This window comes from Neopsephotus bourkii, unplaced genomic scaffold (genome assembly GCF_033783945.1).
Source record: "Neopsephotus bourkii isolate Nb327-2 ecotype Australia unplaced genomic scaffold, CSIRO-AGI_Nbou_v1 NB_234, whole genome shotgun sequence".
NCBI lineage: Eukaryota > Metazoa > Chordata > Aves > Psittaciformes > Psittacidae > Neopsephotus > Neopsephotus bourkii.
In genome coordinates, this window is record NW_026900744.1 from 654607 (window position 1) to 673907 (window position 19301).

Consider the following 19301-nt stretch of genomic DNA (forward strand, 5'->3'; position numbering starts at 1 on the left):
AGTGCTGGGAGGGTTACTCTGCTGCCTGCTGTGATGATGCTCGCCCTACTGGGTGCTTTACAGTTCACAGTTCTAATGTGGGCCCACAGGTCTGGTAGGACTGCCAACTGGGTAGTGTGAGAGTGAGGAAGTTCCTGTGGTGACAGGAATCCCCCTTGTCAGCCCCTCCTTGCAGAGACTCATGACAGTGGTGCTGTCTATAATCTGTTTTGATTATCAGGTAAAATCTGTAGTGACGCTCAGCAATACTGCAATGATTTTGTGGTGCTGGAATGCTTTTACGTTTTCTTGTGAGGCACCAGCCACATCAGCACCACTGGCTGAATGTGAGATTCGCTTGCTTGATGACTCTTCCTTTGCATGTATCTGCCGTCATTTTCTTCCTCCCGTGTTTTCTTCCTATCCCCACAACATCCAGTCACAGCTTTGGCTGACCTGCACTGGGACTGACCTGCCTGGTACCGGGTATGTGTGACTGGGAACCCAGAGGAACCCCATAAGAAGGTGTCTATCCCAGGCACAACCTCAGGCTGGTGATGCTATGAGGGCATCAGCAGAGGTCTGCTTGCTGCCCCCACACAGGTAAGCACAGTGGGGTGTCATAAGGCACAGTGACATTCTTTGGGCAGTGTTAGTGTTGGAACAAAAGCAGTGGACATTTCTACAACAAAGTGATGAACTTTGTCAGTGGAAGGTGTCCTTGCCCATGGCAGGGGGGTGGAACTAGGTGAGTTTTAAGGTCCCTTCCAACCCAAACCATTCTGTGATTCTATGATTTAACAAGACATGATTGGTAGAGATTTGGGTAAGTGAATGTTAGAGCTTGATAACTGTGTGAGTGCTGTACCTTACCAGTTCCTCATTCATAGTATTACCCTGTAATTCCAAATTACAGGAGGCAGAGGAACCAGTGAATTGCTCAGATTGTAAATATGCAGATCCCATTTTACTCCAGAAATCTAGAAAACTGTGTGGGGACTTGCATAAAACAGTTCAATGTTAACTTCAGCTGTTCCCCATAGGAGCAAATGCCCCAGCGACAAAGGCAATATGTTGACCTATTTCCTTCTGAGAGATGAATGGTGAGCAGGTTAGGGCATCCAGACCATCTGTGTCTGTGCACATCACAGGCCAATTAGTTGGTGGCTGAAGGACTGGGGAAAGAGCAGGATGCTGGGCAGGGGGGTGTCTGATCCAAACCCCACTGGATAGATAGGAGCGAGGGACTGGGGAGGACCACATCCAGTTTGTTGCTATTGCAAGTAATCGATGTTTAGTTCAGGGAGCATCTGTCCCACACCACCCACAAACCACAAAGTGCTCCCCAACAGCCTATGACAAGCTGAGATCATTAGTGGAAAACACCAAAAGCCACAAACTGCTGTCATAAAGAGCAGGAGAGGTTGAAAGCACTGACCATGTCCTGCAGCACTGGAAACACTGGGAATTCCCTTAAATAAAACTTCTCAGGTGACCCAAGCATCAATTTTGGTCATTGGTGTAAGTACCAAAATTCAAGTTATTTGTGTATTTGAACGATCAGAGAGCTGATGCCCACAGGTGACAAAGTGGAGGTGCTGAGAGGAGCTCACAGTGATCCTGTGCGTGCTGTTAGGACTCGCTGGTGTTTACAGCAACCACATTTCCATGCAGCACACAAGCGAATGTGCTTTCCCTCTATCCCTTCTTTTCCTTTCCTTCCCCTCTCTCTTTTAATAACTGAACCCAATGGCTTCTCCAAGTTATGAGGGATTTTTACAGCAGAGTTGCATGGTGGAGAGACCTGGTTTTCATTGTGCAGGCTGGGATATCAGTTTTAACCCAGAGGCAGTGATGTTATTTAACAGGTGCCTTAAAGGCACAGTGCTTATTTAATCACCGTCTCCATATCAACATTATGTAAATTGAAATTGCTTAGGTACGCAATTAACTGTGAATGCTTTAGACATTTTTAAAGGCATAAGACAATACCTGAAGTCCCATTTTAAGAATATCCAGGTCAAAGGACACACATGTTTTTATTTTCTTGTTTGAGGTATAATGTGTTCAAGGCAGATTTATGGCACAACCTTTGTTTATTGACTTGTACTTTTCCACATGAAACTAATGGAACATGACAGATGATATTTATGAGGCATGTGTTCTTGATTAGATCATGTTAGACATTAAAACCTGATAAAAGAACGTATTTTAAAGGGTGGATTAATAGAAAAGGAGGCAGCATTGATTGGGGAGTTTACACGGAACAAGACATGTTGGTCTTAGACTGAGTATTTGTAGGTGAGAGATGTGGTTATAAAACTTTAGAAGCTGAACAGAAAAAGATTAATAAGGTTTTGCTCTTTGGAAAGTTTGAGTTTTGTTTTTCTCCCTTTGTGAGCCACCGGCCACCTCGTATTTCTGGTCTTGCCAGTGAATTTATTCAGTTCTGCTTAAGAACTTGTGACCTTTTATGGCCTACTGCTTTTACCATTGGCCCTACATACGTTCTGTATGCTTTAGGATTGCCAGTCAGTGGATCTGTGCAAATAGCCTTTGACGCTGCTAAAAACTGCTCTGTAAACGTGCTCTAAATTCTGCTTGTATGGGTGCAAATGAGGTAAATAGGCAACAGTCAGATGGAGCTGCTTGTTCCCACCTTGATACTTAGGGCTTTGCACAGAGTTCTTAGTAATAGATTAGTAAGGAATTACCCTGTTTAATACTTTGCTTGTCAGCATAAGAGCATCCTCTGAGTATTTCCTGTGGAGAGCAATTAAAGGATTTTAGTAAACTTAAGAAGTGGGACCGGATTGAATTGGTTTTCTTGTCTTAACTGAATATGGAGTCTAAAGGGAAAGCAGATACCTGCATTCTGCCTTTAGTTACACAGGTGCAAGGGGGGCCTATAGGGATGCTGGGGAGGGACTCTTCATTAAGGACTGTAGTGATAGGACAAGGGGTAATGGGTTAAAACTTAAACAGGGGAGGTTTAGATTGGATATAAGGAGGAAATTCTTTCCTGTTAGGGTGGTGAGGCACTGGAATGGGTTGCCCAGGGAGGTTGTGAGTGCTCCATCCCTGGCAGTGTTCAAGGCCAGGTTGGACGAGGCCTTGGGTGATATGGTTTAGTGTGAGGTGTCCCTGCCCATGGCAGGGGGGTTGGAACTGGATGATCTTAAGGTCCTTTCCAACCCTAACTATTCTGTGATTCTATGAATATTTCAAGTGATTGCAGCTACGTGTATATATATGTATAAGGACACACTCTGGCTTAGTGCAGCATTTTCAATTCTGAGTTTTAGCCTTCTGAGGTTGAATTTGTGCTAACCTGGATCTTCCTCAAAGCTGCATCTTCTCTAGAACAGACAAACTGCTGCATGAGAAGATAGGCTTGGGTTCATAAGTTGGTTTATACAGCATTTTAATCTTAAATCTCATTAGACTTTAAGAAGCACCATTCACTAGGGATATAAGAAAATTTTAAGTATGGTTTTAATGACAGCAAAGTAAAATGACATGTTGTGCAATATTCACCTCCTTCCTGTAACTTCATCATGACTGAAAGACTCGTGCCAAATTAATAGCTGTGTACTTTTCATCTAAAAGCAGCATCTGTTCGGGATGACATACAGTAAAAATGTGTTAGAATTATAAGTTTCAAGTATTTAAATGAATAAAATGCTTCAGTATCTTCTACAGGAAAGGAATGCAAATAATAGGAACATTTATGATTTGCTTTTGTTTGGATTCTCAGGATAGGTAACTAAAAATACCCGCAAAATGAGGAAGCTATATGAGAAATAGCGATGTTTTATGAAGGGTTGTGTGATTTAATTTAATTGAGTTGAAACAAGACTTTGTACCTAGTATCATCAGAGCAAGTTGTGTTTGAAAACCTGTTAGTTAAATTACATCCCTGCTTTCCAACAAATCCAGTGGAAACTCCCTCTTTCCCCCCAGGTTGCTCACTACAGCACACCTCCCTACCTCAGACTCTTCCCTTAGAAAGTGAAAATCCTCATAATGCAGATGTTTCCCTACAGAGATTTCAGCCCTCCTTCCCCAACCATATGGCATAAGCCAAAACAGCAGATGTTAGAGAATAGAAACAAGGGAATAGGAAATAGCACTGAAAGCAATATAATGTTGTTATATTAATATTTTGTCTCCTACAGGATTTAGCAGGATTTAAAAGGCTTCAAAGATGGCTTGAATCATATGTCAGAGACTTAAAAAAGTGGGCTGAGACTGAAAAGAATGGGAATGATTTTGTTGGGAATTGGTACAGATCAGACATGCACAATGTGCACAACAGAAAAAAGGAGATGGGGAGGAAACGGCTGGTATTGCTGATGCAGCTAGGTCCTTCAGTCCTAGGTAAAGTGGAAAAACGTATCGCTTTTAGAACACGCTATCCTCAAATGGGAAACTGAAAGCTGATTGTGAAGGGCAGATCGAAGAGTATTTATCGTGTTTTGGCTTGTACTGGTAATGGTACTGCTAAGCTTTGTGAGGGCTATCGCATCCCTGCCTTCACAGCCGGGTTGTCAGGTTCTCCTGGAAAACCAGCACTTCAACCAGTGAAAATGGCTGGTGATGGTGGCCAGCACTCAACAGATGACTGTCATCCTCCTTTCCCCAGCCAGGATCAACGCTCCCACACTGTTTCTGATAGATCTTTGTCAAGTCTCTTCTTAAACACCACCAAGAACAGAGATTCTGTGTTCCCTCTATCCTAATGCTTAGCTGACTTTCACAGCCCTCTCCTTGGTGTTTAAATCTGTCTTGTTTGCTAAACTTGACTTCCTCTGTCAGCAGAATTCGTTTGGAGCTTTATGTAGTCGTGGTAGCAAAAGGATGGGAACTGGATCCAGAAATCTTCCTCTTGACTTAGATTTTTCTGAGTCTGTGTAAGTCGAAGGAAACCTGAGTTCCTTCAGCTCCAACCAATATTGCTTCACTAGGAAAACTAGTTGAGCTATTAATGATTTCCTGTCTCATAAAAGAATTGCCCTCGAAGTCAAACTGTTGGTACCAGGCTGCCAGGGAGGAAGCTCTGCAGTTAAATCTTTCCTCTCAATGTGGCTTCTTCCAGAAAAGGTTCTTGCTGGCACTTCCAGCTTCCTGATTTCCTGTGCTCTGTCCTGCCATGCTTTGCCAGAGCAGTTGCACCTCTTTAAGTTGTTCCTGTTGCTTTTTCTTTGCATTTTGTTTGGTTTTGTTTACTGCTGGCTTGAGTTTCTGCATCTCCTTGCTGTGGAGGATGCAGACTGATGGTGCTGGGCCATTGCTGAAGGAAGCTAAATGGACTGCACAGGAGGCCTTTAGAAGATGCATGTCATGGCCATATTGTACGTCAGGATCTTCCTGGACAGTGCGTGGGAAGCAAGGATGCCCTATTGGCTGTGGTGTTGGGCCCTTGTAAAGAGATGCATTCTTGTAAAGAGAGGACAACTCCAAGGAAAGCCAGCTGCTATGTAGGCAGACAGTCACAGGACGTGCTGTCACTGCAGGATAACTGCGCACTAGGTATCACTAATCCATATCTAACACAAGTGCTGTATTTTGTGGTGTGTTCTAGATGGTAAACAGCCATATTCAAGTCCTTATTATCAAAGCAGTATGCTAAGATAGATATATTGACGTTCAAGGACTGCTTTTTCCGAGCTCAAGATCGGAGCATCCCGACACGTAGGAAGTCGAGGAAGAGGGTCAGGAGACCTGCGTGGTTAAATAGGGAATTGCTCGGTATGCTCAAGTGGAAGAGGAGAGTTTACAGGTCATGGAAAGAAGGGCTGGCCACTTGGGAAGAATATAAGGCTGCTGCTAGAGGATGTAGGAAAGCTGCTAGGATGGCTAAGGCCTCCTTGGAATTAAAGCTGGCGAGAGGGATCAAGGACAGCAGAAAGAGCTTTTTCAAATACATGGCAGGTAAAACTAACACCAGAGGCAATGTAGGCCCGCTGATGAACGGGACGGGTGCCCTGGTGACTGAAGATACAGAGATGGCAGAGTTACTGAATGACTTCTTTGTCTCTGTCTACTCTGCTGGAGGCAATCCTGAAGAGCCCTGTACCGCTGAGACCCCGGATGAAGATAGGTCAACGGAGCGGTCTGCCTTAGTCGATGAGGAATGGGTTAAAGACCAGTTGAGCAATCTGGATATCCATAAATCCATGGGTCCAGATGGGATGCACCCGCGGGTGCTGAGGGAACTGGCTGAGGTCATTGCTAGACCGCTCTCCATCATCTTTACCAAGTCTTGGGAAACGGGAGAGGTGCCTGAGGACTGGAGGAAAGCAAATGTCACTCCTGTCTTCAAAAAGGGCAAGAAGGAGGACCCGGGTAACTATAGACCGGTTAGCCTCACCTCCGTTCCTGGGAAAGTGATGGAACACCTTATCCTTGGTGCCATCTTAAGGCATATCAAGGATAAGAGGGTTATGAGGGGCAGTCAACATGGCTTCACCAAGGGGAAGTCGTGCTTGACCAATCTCGTAGCCTTTTATGAGGAAATAACGCGGTGGATGGATGATGGTAGAGCGGTGGATGTGGTCTACCTCGACTTCAGCAAAGCGTTTGACACGGTCTCCCACAGCATCCTTGCGGCTAAATTGAGGAAGTGTGGTCTGGATGATCGGGTAGTGAGGTGGACTGTGAACTGGCTGAAGGAGAGAAGCCAGAGAGTTGTAGTCTATGGGGCGGAGTCTAGTTGGAGGCCTGTATCTAGTGGAGTGCCTCAAGGGTCGGTACTGGGACCAGTATTATTTAATATATTCATTAACGATTTAGATGAGGGAATTGAGTGTACTATCAGCAAGTTTGCTGATGACACTAAGCTGGGAGGGGTGGCCGACACGCCAGAAGGCTGTGCTGCCATCCAGAGGGACCTGGACAGGCTGGAGAGCTGGGCGGGGAATAACTTGATGAAATATAACAAGGGAAAGTGTAGAGTCCTGCATCTGGGCAGGAACAACCCCAGGTTCCAGTATAGGCTGGGGAACGACCTGTTAGAGAGCAGTGTAGGGGAGAGGGACCTGGGGGTCCTGGTGGACGACAGGGTGACCATGAGCCGACACTGTGCCCTTGTGGCCAAGAAGGCCAATGGCATCCTGGGTTGTATTAGAAGGGGGGTGGTTAGTAGGTCGAGAGAGGTCCTCCTTCCCCTCTACTCTGCCCTGGTGAGACCTCATCTGGAATATTGTGTCCAGTTCTGGGGCCCTCAGTTTAAAAAGGACAGGGACCTGCTGGAGAGAGTCCAGCGCAGGGCAACTAAGATGATTAAGGGAGTGGAGCATCTCCCTTATGAGGAAAGACTGAGGGAGCTGGGTCTCTACAGTTTGGAGAGGGAGCTGGGTCTCTACAGTTTGGAGAAGAGGAGATTGAGGGGTGACCTTATTAGTGTATATAAATATATAAAGGGGGAGTGTCACGAGGATGGAGCCAGGCTCTTCTCAGTGGCAAACAATGAAAGGACAAGGGGTAATGGATACAAATTGGAGCACAAGAGGTTCCACTTAAACCTGAGAAGAAACTTCTTCTCAGTGAGGGTGACGGAACACTGGAACAGGCTGCCCAGGGAGGTTGTGGAATCTCCTTCTTTGGAGACATTCAAGACCCGCCTGGACACGTTCCTGTGTAACCTTATCTAGGTGTTCCTGCTCCGGCAGGGGGATTGGACTAGATGATCTTTTGAGGTCCCTTCCAATCTCTAACCTACTGTGATACTGTGATACTGTGATATTCACCCATGGGTACATGCACTAGTATTATCCTAGCTCTCTGTGCTGCTGGGAGCAGCACTGCCTCATTTCCTGCCATTAGAGCTTACTGGATGAAAGAGAAGAAGGGAAGAATATCACACCCAAAACTTGCAAGAAGTTTGTGTTTAATCTGTATTTCTAATACAAATGGAATGAAAAACATGTATCAGCTAATACTGATCGATTATATCCCTGTGCTGGTGGCCAAGAATGGAGAGTATCGTGCTATATAGAGTATATACAACATGTTCTTTTATGAACCAGCAGGGAAGGTATCGAAGCTCTTTCAGGAGGTAGGTAAAGGGTTTGGCTAATTTTCAGATTTTGAAGCCATCTGGAAAAAATTAACCAAAATTATCTGCCTCACAGTCCCAAGATAAATCATTTGCCTACTTACACAATTGTTCCTCATTAAGTTAGTCAGGTTAAGGCTGATTAAACCGTGATATTAGAACTCAGGCTTTTATAGAGCATTTTGGAGGTACAGTTTTGGTGCTGAGAGTTATACCAGTATCAGCCCAGCTGAGAGGAACAACAGGAAGAATAGTTTCATGGAGTGGAATAAGCACTCAGTGAAGCAGAACGATTAAACAGAAACAATTCTCTTCAGCTCTGTGTGGTTTAAGACATTGTCCTTTCTGACCAATATTTTATCTAAATAGTTCAGTATGTACTGTAGTACATAGGTTTATATATTAACATACACTAAATATATATATTATGTAATATAAATAACTATTTATGTGTATCCAAGACACTGAAGTGTCCTCTGTGTTGCCGCAGCACTAACAACTTTGAAAAGCAGCAGCAAATAATTCTGCCTCTTTGTATTCTTTGTCTCTTCCCTACATTCATAAGCAAACTCTCGACACAGAGAAGCAGAGGGAGAAGGAAGACAAAAAGTGAATATTGCTCTCTTTCAAATTTGAAGTGAAAACAAGTTGATGAATTTGATGCTGTGTAAATGAAGACATAATTCAATGGGCATGAAATGTCCTTACACTTAATAATTTCCAGTGCTACTCTTAATTTTAGAAAATACTGTGGAAATCGATTATTTCAATTCTGGAAAGATCAAACTCATACTCCATACGCTGTCCTGATGTACTTGACTACTCTTCTTGAATTCAAAGGTCTACTTGCACAAGTGTGTTGTTAATGATCTTGGACCTACAGACCTGTTTGTGAAGCGCTTTAGGTGCCATCTGATTAGGATCCTTGGGCTGGATAAAGGCTAAATTGCACAGATGTGACTTGACTGAGTGCGTGAGAGCTGCAGCCAGTTCACAGCATTGCTGCCTCTCTCAGGGACATCCCTGAAAATGCCTCCCAGGCAGTGTTTCCAAGATCGAATCCTTTATTTAGCCTTTTGCCAACAAAGGTGATAGACTTTGCCTCCTAAGCCCAGTAAAGTTTATTATGAACGGAATGACATCTTTCTCTGGTTATAGGGCTAGAGTCCAGTGATGTGGCTGCGTATCAGGTCTGAGTCTGGGGCCTGACTCTGCCTAGGTTCATCTTTACAGTCTTGAATGTGTCGAGCAGCTTCTGCATGCCTTGGGCTTGGTGCTTGCAGAATGAGGCTAAGTGATACTTACTTGCTTTTGTAAAGTGCTTAGTGACGGAGGGGGCAATACGTGGTCCAAGAGCACTCCATGTAAGCAAATACTGTAACCCAGAAATCCTTAGAGCTCCACTTTTTAGAAGAGTAGAATTTCACTGAATGTGGAATGATGAAACTATTGAATGCAGCAGCGTGTAAGTGCAACCAAAACTATGTGCAGGGAGAAAGAAGCTTCTGGTGCCCATTTCTGTTCATGCCAACCACTACCCATCCTTCTGTGTTTTTTTTTAACTTCGTTATTCTTCTCCTCTGGAATGAGGTTTTTGAATGCTAAGAATTACTCAAAGCTCATAAAATGCAGAGCTTGGAGCTACAGTTAGCATTTCCAGGACACAGATCATCACTGTAGATGCTAGTGGTGTGTGTGGGTGTGGGGTCACGTGTGTCATTGTACAATACTAGGGAGTCTTACCAGATGGAAGGGTTCTCTGAAGCAAAGCTAAGCTGGTTAACACACTCTCAGTTCAGGCACGTACTTTAAATGGCTGCCAACACTGAAACCCCTCATTTTCTCATTAAGCTGGTGCCTTAGGATCTGTATCCTAATGCAGGTCCTCTGAAACGGGAAGATAGACTCTCTCCTCAGTGCAGTTTATGCTTTTGTAACTGCGATTTTCATGTACTTCAGGTTAAAAAAAGAAAACAGAACCAAACCCCCTTTTTCTCATTCCCTTTTGAATTGTAATGAGCTTTTTACAGTATTTGGGAATTAACACTTTCCTATAGTTGATTTGCTGCACTGTGCAGCTTCTGTGCATCCTCATGAGGCAGGTTCTTTGACAATGTCAGGGTTACATTATACAGGAGACCTGCAACCTAGCATGAGAGAGACTTTTCACCTGGAGAAGTCTGTCCCTGGGGGGGCCAGTGAGACCAAGCATGCCTCCTACCTAGACCAAGTATCCGCAAGTCCAAGGCTCAGGTCACAGTGGTTGGTGGAAGAGCCCTGAAGAAGCCATAGTAGAACCCCTCCCACCCTCACCTGCAGTATCTTTGAGTTCAACCGCCCCCCAACCCCCAAAAGCTTGATGGAATTTGAGGGTTTCTCATCTCCTTTTAGTCCAGCAGACACGTTGCAGCTTTTTCACATCTTCCCCTTTTAGTCCCACTTCAATTTCACCTCAAGGTCCGCGTTCCTTCTCTTGCCTGAGATCCCTGTGAAAGACTTCTTCATGGGACAGTTGCATTTCCACAGCATGTTTTGAGGTTTCCCGTTTGTTCTCTGTAGATTACCTGGTTCTTTCATAGAAATGCAATCTTGTAAATGCTTACAGGTTACTTTCTAGACTTGAGAAGCTGCTTGTTTTGCTTATAGAGCCTTCTGATACCTGCCTGCAACTACCATCCAGATTGCATAAAAACGGTTAGAAGAGGGCTTCCTCTATTGATGCAGCACTGGAAGACTGATTTGGACCAGACCCCCTACAGCCTCCCTAATAGCAGATTGTAAGTCCCAGTTTATTTTAAAGCTTCAGGTTTGGGAGTTTTTCTTTCATTCCACACAGGTTACTCAGGGTGTGATTTCTCTGATACTTTAATACTCATGTCTAAATGCTTACCAAACCCTCCCTTCCTTCTAACGTAATCCCTTTCTCGTCTGCTCTTAGTACTTGGTTAAAGTGAGCTGGGAAGGTATTTACATTTGGAAGGGAATAAATAAAAACAGGCCAACACTAAGGTGTGGCTGCAAAATCTTGCAGGTCCTTTGAGTTGGGGGTTTGCTTGTTTTGGAGTGCTTGCTGGGCTAAACATGGATTTATCCGTGATGTGTCAGTGACTTATCAAAGCCAAATTACTCATTAAAACAATGCTGAATTAGAAACATAATGCAGTAAAGGAGCGTATAAATAAAAGGTTAACAGAGAGGTAACTTGATACATGAAACCATAAAAGAGATTTCAGAATTAATGAGGGAGACAATATTTCTCCTGTAGAGGCTTTAAGATTGGTTGAAACAGCGTAACAGCAACACGTTATTTATTTCTCAGGTTGCCTTATTGTTAGGCCCGTGGGAGCAGACAGGAAGGAATTAGAGAGCCCCGTATTACAGTTTAATTGCTTGGAGAAAAAATATTATTTTTTATTGTTAACCATTAGCTGCTGCTCGTTTTATTAAAGTCACAATGCCCATGCTGCAGCAGCAGTGCTTGCAGCGCGCAGTCAGCGCTACGGAAATACTCTGATTGCCATAAACTCAGCTTGGTGTGGAGGGGAAACATGAAAGAGAAAAGATGGAGAGCTGGAACTAGAGCAGTGGCTGTTCAGATGTTACGTGTCTAAGAGCTGCGTTTTCTTTCACTTAGACTGGTCGTCGTATTTCACTGAAGAAGCATTCACATCCTATACCCACAGTTTGCATTGAGTTGAACCATTGGGAGCAGCTCATTCTCTTTGGGTTTTGTTTTCTCTTCTTTGTGTTGGCTTGGCGTTTCTGTGTAATGTTTTTCGCTCACTTAAATTGTTCAGTTTTTTTAAGCACACATTAAAATTGCACCTTATTTGGCCAGAGACATCCCTGTTTCGTGTACAAGTTTGGTTTTTAGACAGGTTTGGGGGGGTTTGCTGCAGGGACAGAGGACAAAGAAAATCTAAGTGTTGTTCAGTTTGCATGTGCCAGCTACAGTGTGATGACTGTCCCCTACTGTGCTCTTGGCCTGTGGGAAGGGGCAGACAATGTAACTTAGCTTGGCTCACCACGGAAAAAATACTTGAGAGGAATGATCTCACACCTGCTTCAGGCTACACATGCTTACTCCATGAACAGTCGGAATGGCTCAGCTGTTAAGCTGTGGGGATGTGACCACATGGACAGATAAGCAGAGCTGAGACAGGTTTGTGATTCACAAAGCAGTGCGGCAATGCCAGTAGAGCAGTTCAGTTTTCCATGTATTCACATGGAAGGTCTGACAGATTAATAGAGTAATCTGTTCTGGTTTTGTATAGACACAGAGCACTTGCTTTCCCTCACAGAAGCAGGAAAGCAGATTTCCTCCCATGAATATTTCAATCCTTGATCCTTTGGTTTGGCTCCCAACAAGCACACTGACTTTGCATAGAATCATAGAATAGAATCATAGAATAGTTAGGGTTGGAAAGGACCTTAAGATCATCCAGTTCCAACCCCCCTGCCATAGGCAGGGACACCTCGCTCTAAACCATATCAACCAAGGCCTCGTCCAACCTGGACTTGAACACTGCCAGGGATGGAGCATTCACAACCTCCCTGGGCAACCCATTCCAGTTCCTCACCACCCTAACAGGGAAGAATTTCCTCCTTATATCCAATCTAAACTTCCCCTGTTTAAGTTTTAACCCATTACCCCTTGTCCTATCACTACAGTCCCTAATGAAGAGTCCCTCCCCAGCATCCCTATAGGCCCCCTTCAGATACTGGAAGGCTGCTCTAAGGTCTCCACGCAGCCTTCTCTTCTCCAGGCTGAACAGCCCCAACTTTCTCAGCCGATCTTCATATGGGAGGTGCTCCAGTCCCCTGATCATCCTCGTGGCCTCCTCTGGACTTGTTCCAACAGATCCATGTCCTTTTTATGTTGAGGACACCAGAACTGTACACAATACTCCAGGTGAGGTCTCACAAGAGCAGAATAAAGGGGCATGGGATGCATCGGTATGATGCGGTATGATGCAGGGAACTGGGTCCTTTCACAGAGATCACCAGCTAGAAAGGGGCCATAGTATTTCATCAACTGATCCCTCTTCAAGATCAGCTTTGTTTCTGAGGTGGGCTTAGTTCTTCTGACAACTGAGAAGCAAATGACTTTCCAACCCATAGTTAACACACCTGCAGGAGTATCCACAGAAGTGTTCTGCTTTCTTGTAAGTTCAGAAAATGATGGTTGTCTGTCTTCCCTTTCACTGTTAAATTGACTCCATTGAGAAGTATTTTTAGCAACTGTGGTTAAACCACAGTCTGAAAGGAGCTGGCTAGGTTACTGAGATGGTGGAACTGTTGCAGCTCAGTGCTGGTGACTGCTAATAGTACTTGCAGCTGGCTTGGATTCCATTTTAAACCAAGGGAATCTTCCAATCAAAGAGTATCTTGTGGGTACTCAAATGAAAATCATTCAGGAGTTGGAACTAGATGATCGTAAGGTCCATTTCAGCCCTAACTGTTCTATGATTCTGTGATTCTATTACAGCAAAAGACAGCAACAAGAGAAAAACATCTCAAGAGGTTTCAGTGACCTGTAGATCCCCAGGTCAGTGGGTCAATCATGATAAGCTGCTCTCTGCTGTTCCAGCCGTGAAACAGGGCTATTCACTATCTCTTAGAGTTTGGGTTTGTGGGTACTGGCTCGTGTTGGCAGCCCACTGCATGTACACAGGTCTCCTGAAAGCCTTGCAAATTGACACTAGGTATTTCTTTGTGCGTATACATGGATATATGTAAAACTCAGGGGTTCACTTAAGTTCTTCAAAAGAGCTTTTTTTAGCAGTCCTGTGACCTGACTCCTGAAGGTGTTTAGGAAGCACGAAAGATCTGTCTGATCTTGTGAAGCATGGCTCAAATCTGAAATCTATTGTGGACATTGTGACTGACTCTAGACTGCATTTTCTATTACAACAGGGTTAGCATGTTGATACCAGGGCCAGCTCTGCTTTCCTATGCTCCTGCAAACATACAGCAGGGAAGGTGCACTAATACTGATGAATACTTCCATTGTTTGCCATGGACTCTGGGCAGTAACTTCGGCCTTACTGGGAAAGATTCGCATCCTTTGATGCTCTGATTCTTTAGCCAACTCCATTCTGTTGAATTTAATTTTTAATCAAGTTTTCCTTTTAACTTATAATGTAACAAGTCCCTAAATGTGTTACTATCCACCAAAGAGGGTTTCTTGGCAGGATTTCCAAACAAAAACAAAACAAAACCCCCTCTATTCGGCCAAAATACTCTTAACAGATTAAGAAACAATTACTTGTGGCTTTGTGAAAATAGAGTATATATTGTATACATTGTGGAGCAAGAGGCCACGATGTGTGTAGTGATGATTTGAGGTATCAGGAAATTAAGTGATCCATCAGTACTGATGCTCAGTTCCAAGTATTTAGCTCAGTGCTTCGATTTGCTGTGCAACTGGAAGTGGGAGTAAAGAGGGTCTAGTGGTTAATGCACTGAGCTGGGCTTGGAGAAGTCTGGCTTTAATTCCCAGCTCTCTCCAGGCTTGCTGTACAACTGTGAGCACACTACCTCAACTGTGTGCCTCAGTTCTCCTCTTCCCCTCACTCATGTGCTTCTTTTTCAATTCCTTTGGGAGGAGCTGCCTTTAAGCCTTGTGTATGTTATCTAAACAAAGAGTACGGCATCTCAGTAGGGGCCTGGAGATCCTTTGACCATAGAAAGATTTGTAAGTGTTCTGGCAAGTACTAAACTGTCATGTAGATATGCATGTCAGGCAGGCTGAGTTATGTATGCAGCAACAGGGGGAAAATTAGCAAGCAGAAATGGCAACCATTACAACCGCAGGTTTTCATTTGGACATCTTGATTATGTGAATATTCGGAGCAGCTGCTCCTGTCCCTACCCTGGTCCCAGCAATACTGTTCCACTATTGCACAAGTTTGGATGACAGCGTGCTTCCTTAAGAACAAATTTCTCCCATCCCTCATCTTCAGATAGTTCATAAAGCATTCTGAGGCGTAACACAAGCAGAGGCAGCTAGAGAGGACTGTGAACTTAAGGGAGAGTGTTATCCTGAACACAGCTCTGCAACCTGTCCTGGGCTGATTTACTGAAGTCTCCCTTTTCAGTCCATCACCTGTAAAAGGCAGGAAGTCGTAGCTACCAGGTTACTACCCTGAACTCTGTGCAAGTTCATTACTGTCTCTAGAGAACACTGAAGATGCTGCTTGCCTTGAAGTCTGATTTAATATTAGCTGTTGTGTTCTGTGGGAGTTGGGAGCTTGAATAATAAAGACCTCTGAGTGGGTCAGTACTGAATTGCATTTGCAGAAGTTACTTGAGCTGAGTTGCAGTAGCCCAAGAGCAGCCAGGGCCAAGGTTCTTCAGCAAAGCTTGAAGCCTGGGAGGTTGCTCCCAGAGGCCATGTCTGCTCTGCTTCTTGAAAGCTTTTGTTTTGGTGAGAGTCGGGAGTAGAGCTGTAATTGTCCTGACAGAAAGAGGATGAATGCAAGTCACTGTCCTTACTTACGTCTTACATGCATTTAAAAGCAGAAAATGTTCTGTAATCCTGTATTAGCTGTTCCTGAGGATAAGCCCTATAACTCTTAACAGTACACAAGTATTATTTCTGTGATTATGCTGATTTTGAGGGTTGGAATAGATAAAGAAGCTGCTTCCTGTGAGTATCTGATTCAACATTACAGCCTAATACAGACAAGCCTCCTCTCTGAACACAAGTGACGCAACAAGTGGATTAGCAAACTTCATTCAAGCCAAGGATTAGCTTTTGGAATCATTTTGTCATTATTAAAATGGTGGCAAGAACTACTTTGCAGGGCAATATTTCACTCTCAGCCAGTGGGAAGGTAAGATTGAGTGTCACGGTTTGTTTTCATTAGCAGAATGTTTTGTCATTGGACCTAAGCCTAAACAGGGCAGTGATAGGAGAGCTGTTTATCTACAAGTGGGTTGGACAAGCATTGCTGGACACACACATACTGTGCACTGTGCAGTTGTGGAAGGGTTTGGCAGTTGCTATAGATCTAGTTTGCAACTAGAAAGAGTTGGCTGCTGGGGTCTAGACCAAATTACATGTGTTTGGAAGGCAGCCATTTAAGATCACGCTGGTGGACACCTGTGGAGCTTGTGAGATCAGGCACCTGATGGGTACTTCCACTACAGAGGAGTTTTGTTTTGTTTTCCACAATGAGTAATAAGATCTCTTGTTGCGACTCCTTTTTCTGGAGATCTGAGTGAGCAGCACAACAGTGACCATTCATGAAGATTGGATGAAGGTATTTAAAAAACTAAGCTGACAATCTTCAACCAGAGCTGCTGTGTAAAACTATACAGTGCTGGAGCGAGCTTTATTGCCCTACCACAAGGAGAACCTTTCTGATCTACTGATGGACTTCGACTGAAGAGCATCACCTCAGTCCTTGTTTCTGAAGCATAAAGAAGTCTCCTTAGACCCACTGAATGTTTGTTCTCCCTTCCTCCTCTTGGTAGAATGAAATGAAGTTTTGGCCCATAGAAGGCATGGTAATATCACAAAGGAGGAAAGACATGGAAAGTGGTATTTCACTGGACTTCTTGATAACTACAGGAATTCCTAGCTGTCATCTTTATATATTGTTCAGATGCATAAGAAAGTAGATAAAGCATCATAGAATCACAGAATCATCAAGTTCCAACCCCCTGCCATGGGCAGGGACACCTCACACTATAAACCATGTCACCCAAGTCTCTGTCCAACCTGGCCTTGAACACTGTGAGGGATGGAGCATTCACAACTTCCTTGGGCAACCTATTCCAGTGTCTCACCACCCTTACAGTAAAGAACTTTTTCCTTATATCCAATCTAAACTTCCCCTGTTTAAGTTTTAACCCGTTACCCCTTGTCCTATCACTACAGTCCCTAATGAAGAGTCCCTCCCCAGCATCCCTATAGGCCCCCCTTCAGATACTGGAAGGCTGCTATGAAGTATCCACGCAGCCTTCAAATATACAAGCCCAGTTAAGAAGGAATGAGAGTTTAATGTGTCCTAGGATTACTAGGGCTGCTTTCTAAAGGTAGAGTCCATGGGGATTATAGAAGCCCTGCTTTTCTAGAAGGATGTTGCATCAGCAGCCACAGTAATGCATATGACCTGCTACCTGTATTTAAAATACCTTGCAAATCAATAAATGACTGCTGGCATACAGGAGATTTAAGGGTGGGAGCAGAAGAAATAGATGTTTTACAAAGTAAACATTTGCAAGATCGTTTTTCAGATGCAAGCTCAGAAACTGCCTTCTATGTACATATATTTTTTTTGCCAACAAATGTCTGTATGATTCTAGAATAGAGTCAATTTACTACTTTTTTTTTTTTTTGTTTTAATCTCAATGGGAGTTACCTTGATTTCCAGCCAGTAGGATCTGTCTGGCCCACAGACTCTTCCTGATAGACAAGGGTGCTACTGTTTGCTTATAGCTGCTGAAAGAACTGGGGAATTGGAGGAAAAATGCTTAGTGATAGTGCTTTCATCTGCTCTTGTTTGACACTTCAGTTAATGGAAGTCTCATGTCTGGCTATCCATACGAGTGATATTTGAAAATCTAACCCAAATGCTGTGTAAAGTTCTTCACAATTAAAGCAAAAGCATTGTCTCATTGGTGGCTGAATCTTGAAGGCCAAGTGTGAGAGCAGGCCTGAAGCCAATTTGCTGCTGTAATACCCTAACTAGACTGCTATATCCCCAGGCATTCCGTTTTCATCTACATCTAACACATGAGCAGGTGTGTGAACACAGTGGCACAGTTTGAGTGTGGCCCCAGTTTCGTCCTTTGAAAGCCCAGCTTTGAATCTCACCTGTGTGAGAGGGACTCAGACCGAAGCTTTTTGAATTGAAGATGCCTTTTACCAGAGGAGTGGTTCCACCTCTCCAAGAAGCCCCAGTGTTGGACATTGCACTTGGTTCAGGCATCACAAACCAGATGATACAAAAGGTTTCCATTGTGCTGTAGCTCTGTAAAGCCAGCAGTGTCAGCAGGGTTACGCTCAGTACTGACATTTTTGGGTGGTTGAAAGCACCTGATCTGTACCTTGGGTAATGCTTGATTTAAACACATTCCAAACTGCAGGTTATGGCACCAACTCAATCTGTAGCTTGGGATGTATAGACTGGGGTTTTGGCAGGAACTGTCTAACTTTTGTCTGCAATATATAATAAGTCTTTATAGTGTTTAAGACACATAAATCTTATCTCCCCCTAAACTGTCTGTAGCTCATTTCCTTCGGGGTTGGGGGAAGGGGGAAGTCCAGGTAGATGGAAGGACAATTTGAAGAAGAGATCCTGTGAAATCATTTGAGCATGAAATGTTGGATTTAAACAATGAAGTAGCTTCCTTTCCTATTCTATTTATCATTTTAATTGCTGGAAGCATATTTCTTGGAAATAGTCAAAATACAGACTCAGACATATTTATATTTTATGCATCCCTGCTGTTACGTGTTTTTGGATGTAAAATGGATCGGCAAAACCCATGGAGATGTTTATACAGAAAACATAATATAATGAAAGTCTTACTGTGAATTTTGTGTTGATAGCATTTGTAATAAATCAGGAGACTGAATTACTTTGCTGTGTGTGCAGTAACTACTGTCACACTGCATGAAAACATTACTTATCTGCACACTATAAAGATGCCAGCTATCTCTGGATCAAACTGTGCTGAACTATGAAGTCAGACTTCTTATAAGGAAAGAAGACTTGCAAATCCTAGGAATATATGCGCTGGTGATAAAGCCAAAGGTTTCTTACAAACTATGTATGAAGATTTTTCTTATTTGTTGTTTTCCATACTGAAATGGAGGAGGGAACACAAATCAGTTCCTTACGTTGTTAATGTTGAAGTAGCTCCTAGGGGACGCAGAGGGATAAAGCGTTATATATCTGAAGTATTTACTACTTGGCAGAGTCAAGGCATCACTCTAGCGGGATGTCCTACAGGGACAGAAATACTGTGTAGGTAATGGATGTTCTTATTTCTAGAAGTCTGGCCTTTTCTCAAGGTTTCCTCTGGTGTCAGACTGAGCGGGGAAGCAGGGACTCAAGGCCACTATTTTTAAGCAAAAATTCCTTGAGAGATGTTCTGATACCAGCCTTTGTAGCTCTAACAATAGCAATGCATGGCCTATAGACCGAGTAGAGCACCTCGATGCAAAATTTAGGCTGTTAATAACTGCAGCTTTTAAAAGAATTGAGGAAATGTCCAAGAAGGGAAGGCTGTGTGGAGAACTCATAGC

General features: G+C 43.7%; 1 protein-coding gene across 5 annotated transcripts in view; it reads left to right on the forward strand.

The window, feature by feature from the left end:
- The window catches only part of GLIS1 (GLIS family zinc finger 1), a 208627-nt gene that overhangs the window by 20950 nt on the left and 168376 nt on the right, over nucleotides 1-19301 (forward strand). The gene's annotated exons all lie outside the window — the stretch shown is intronic.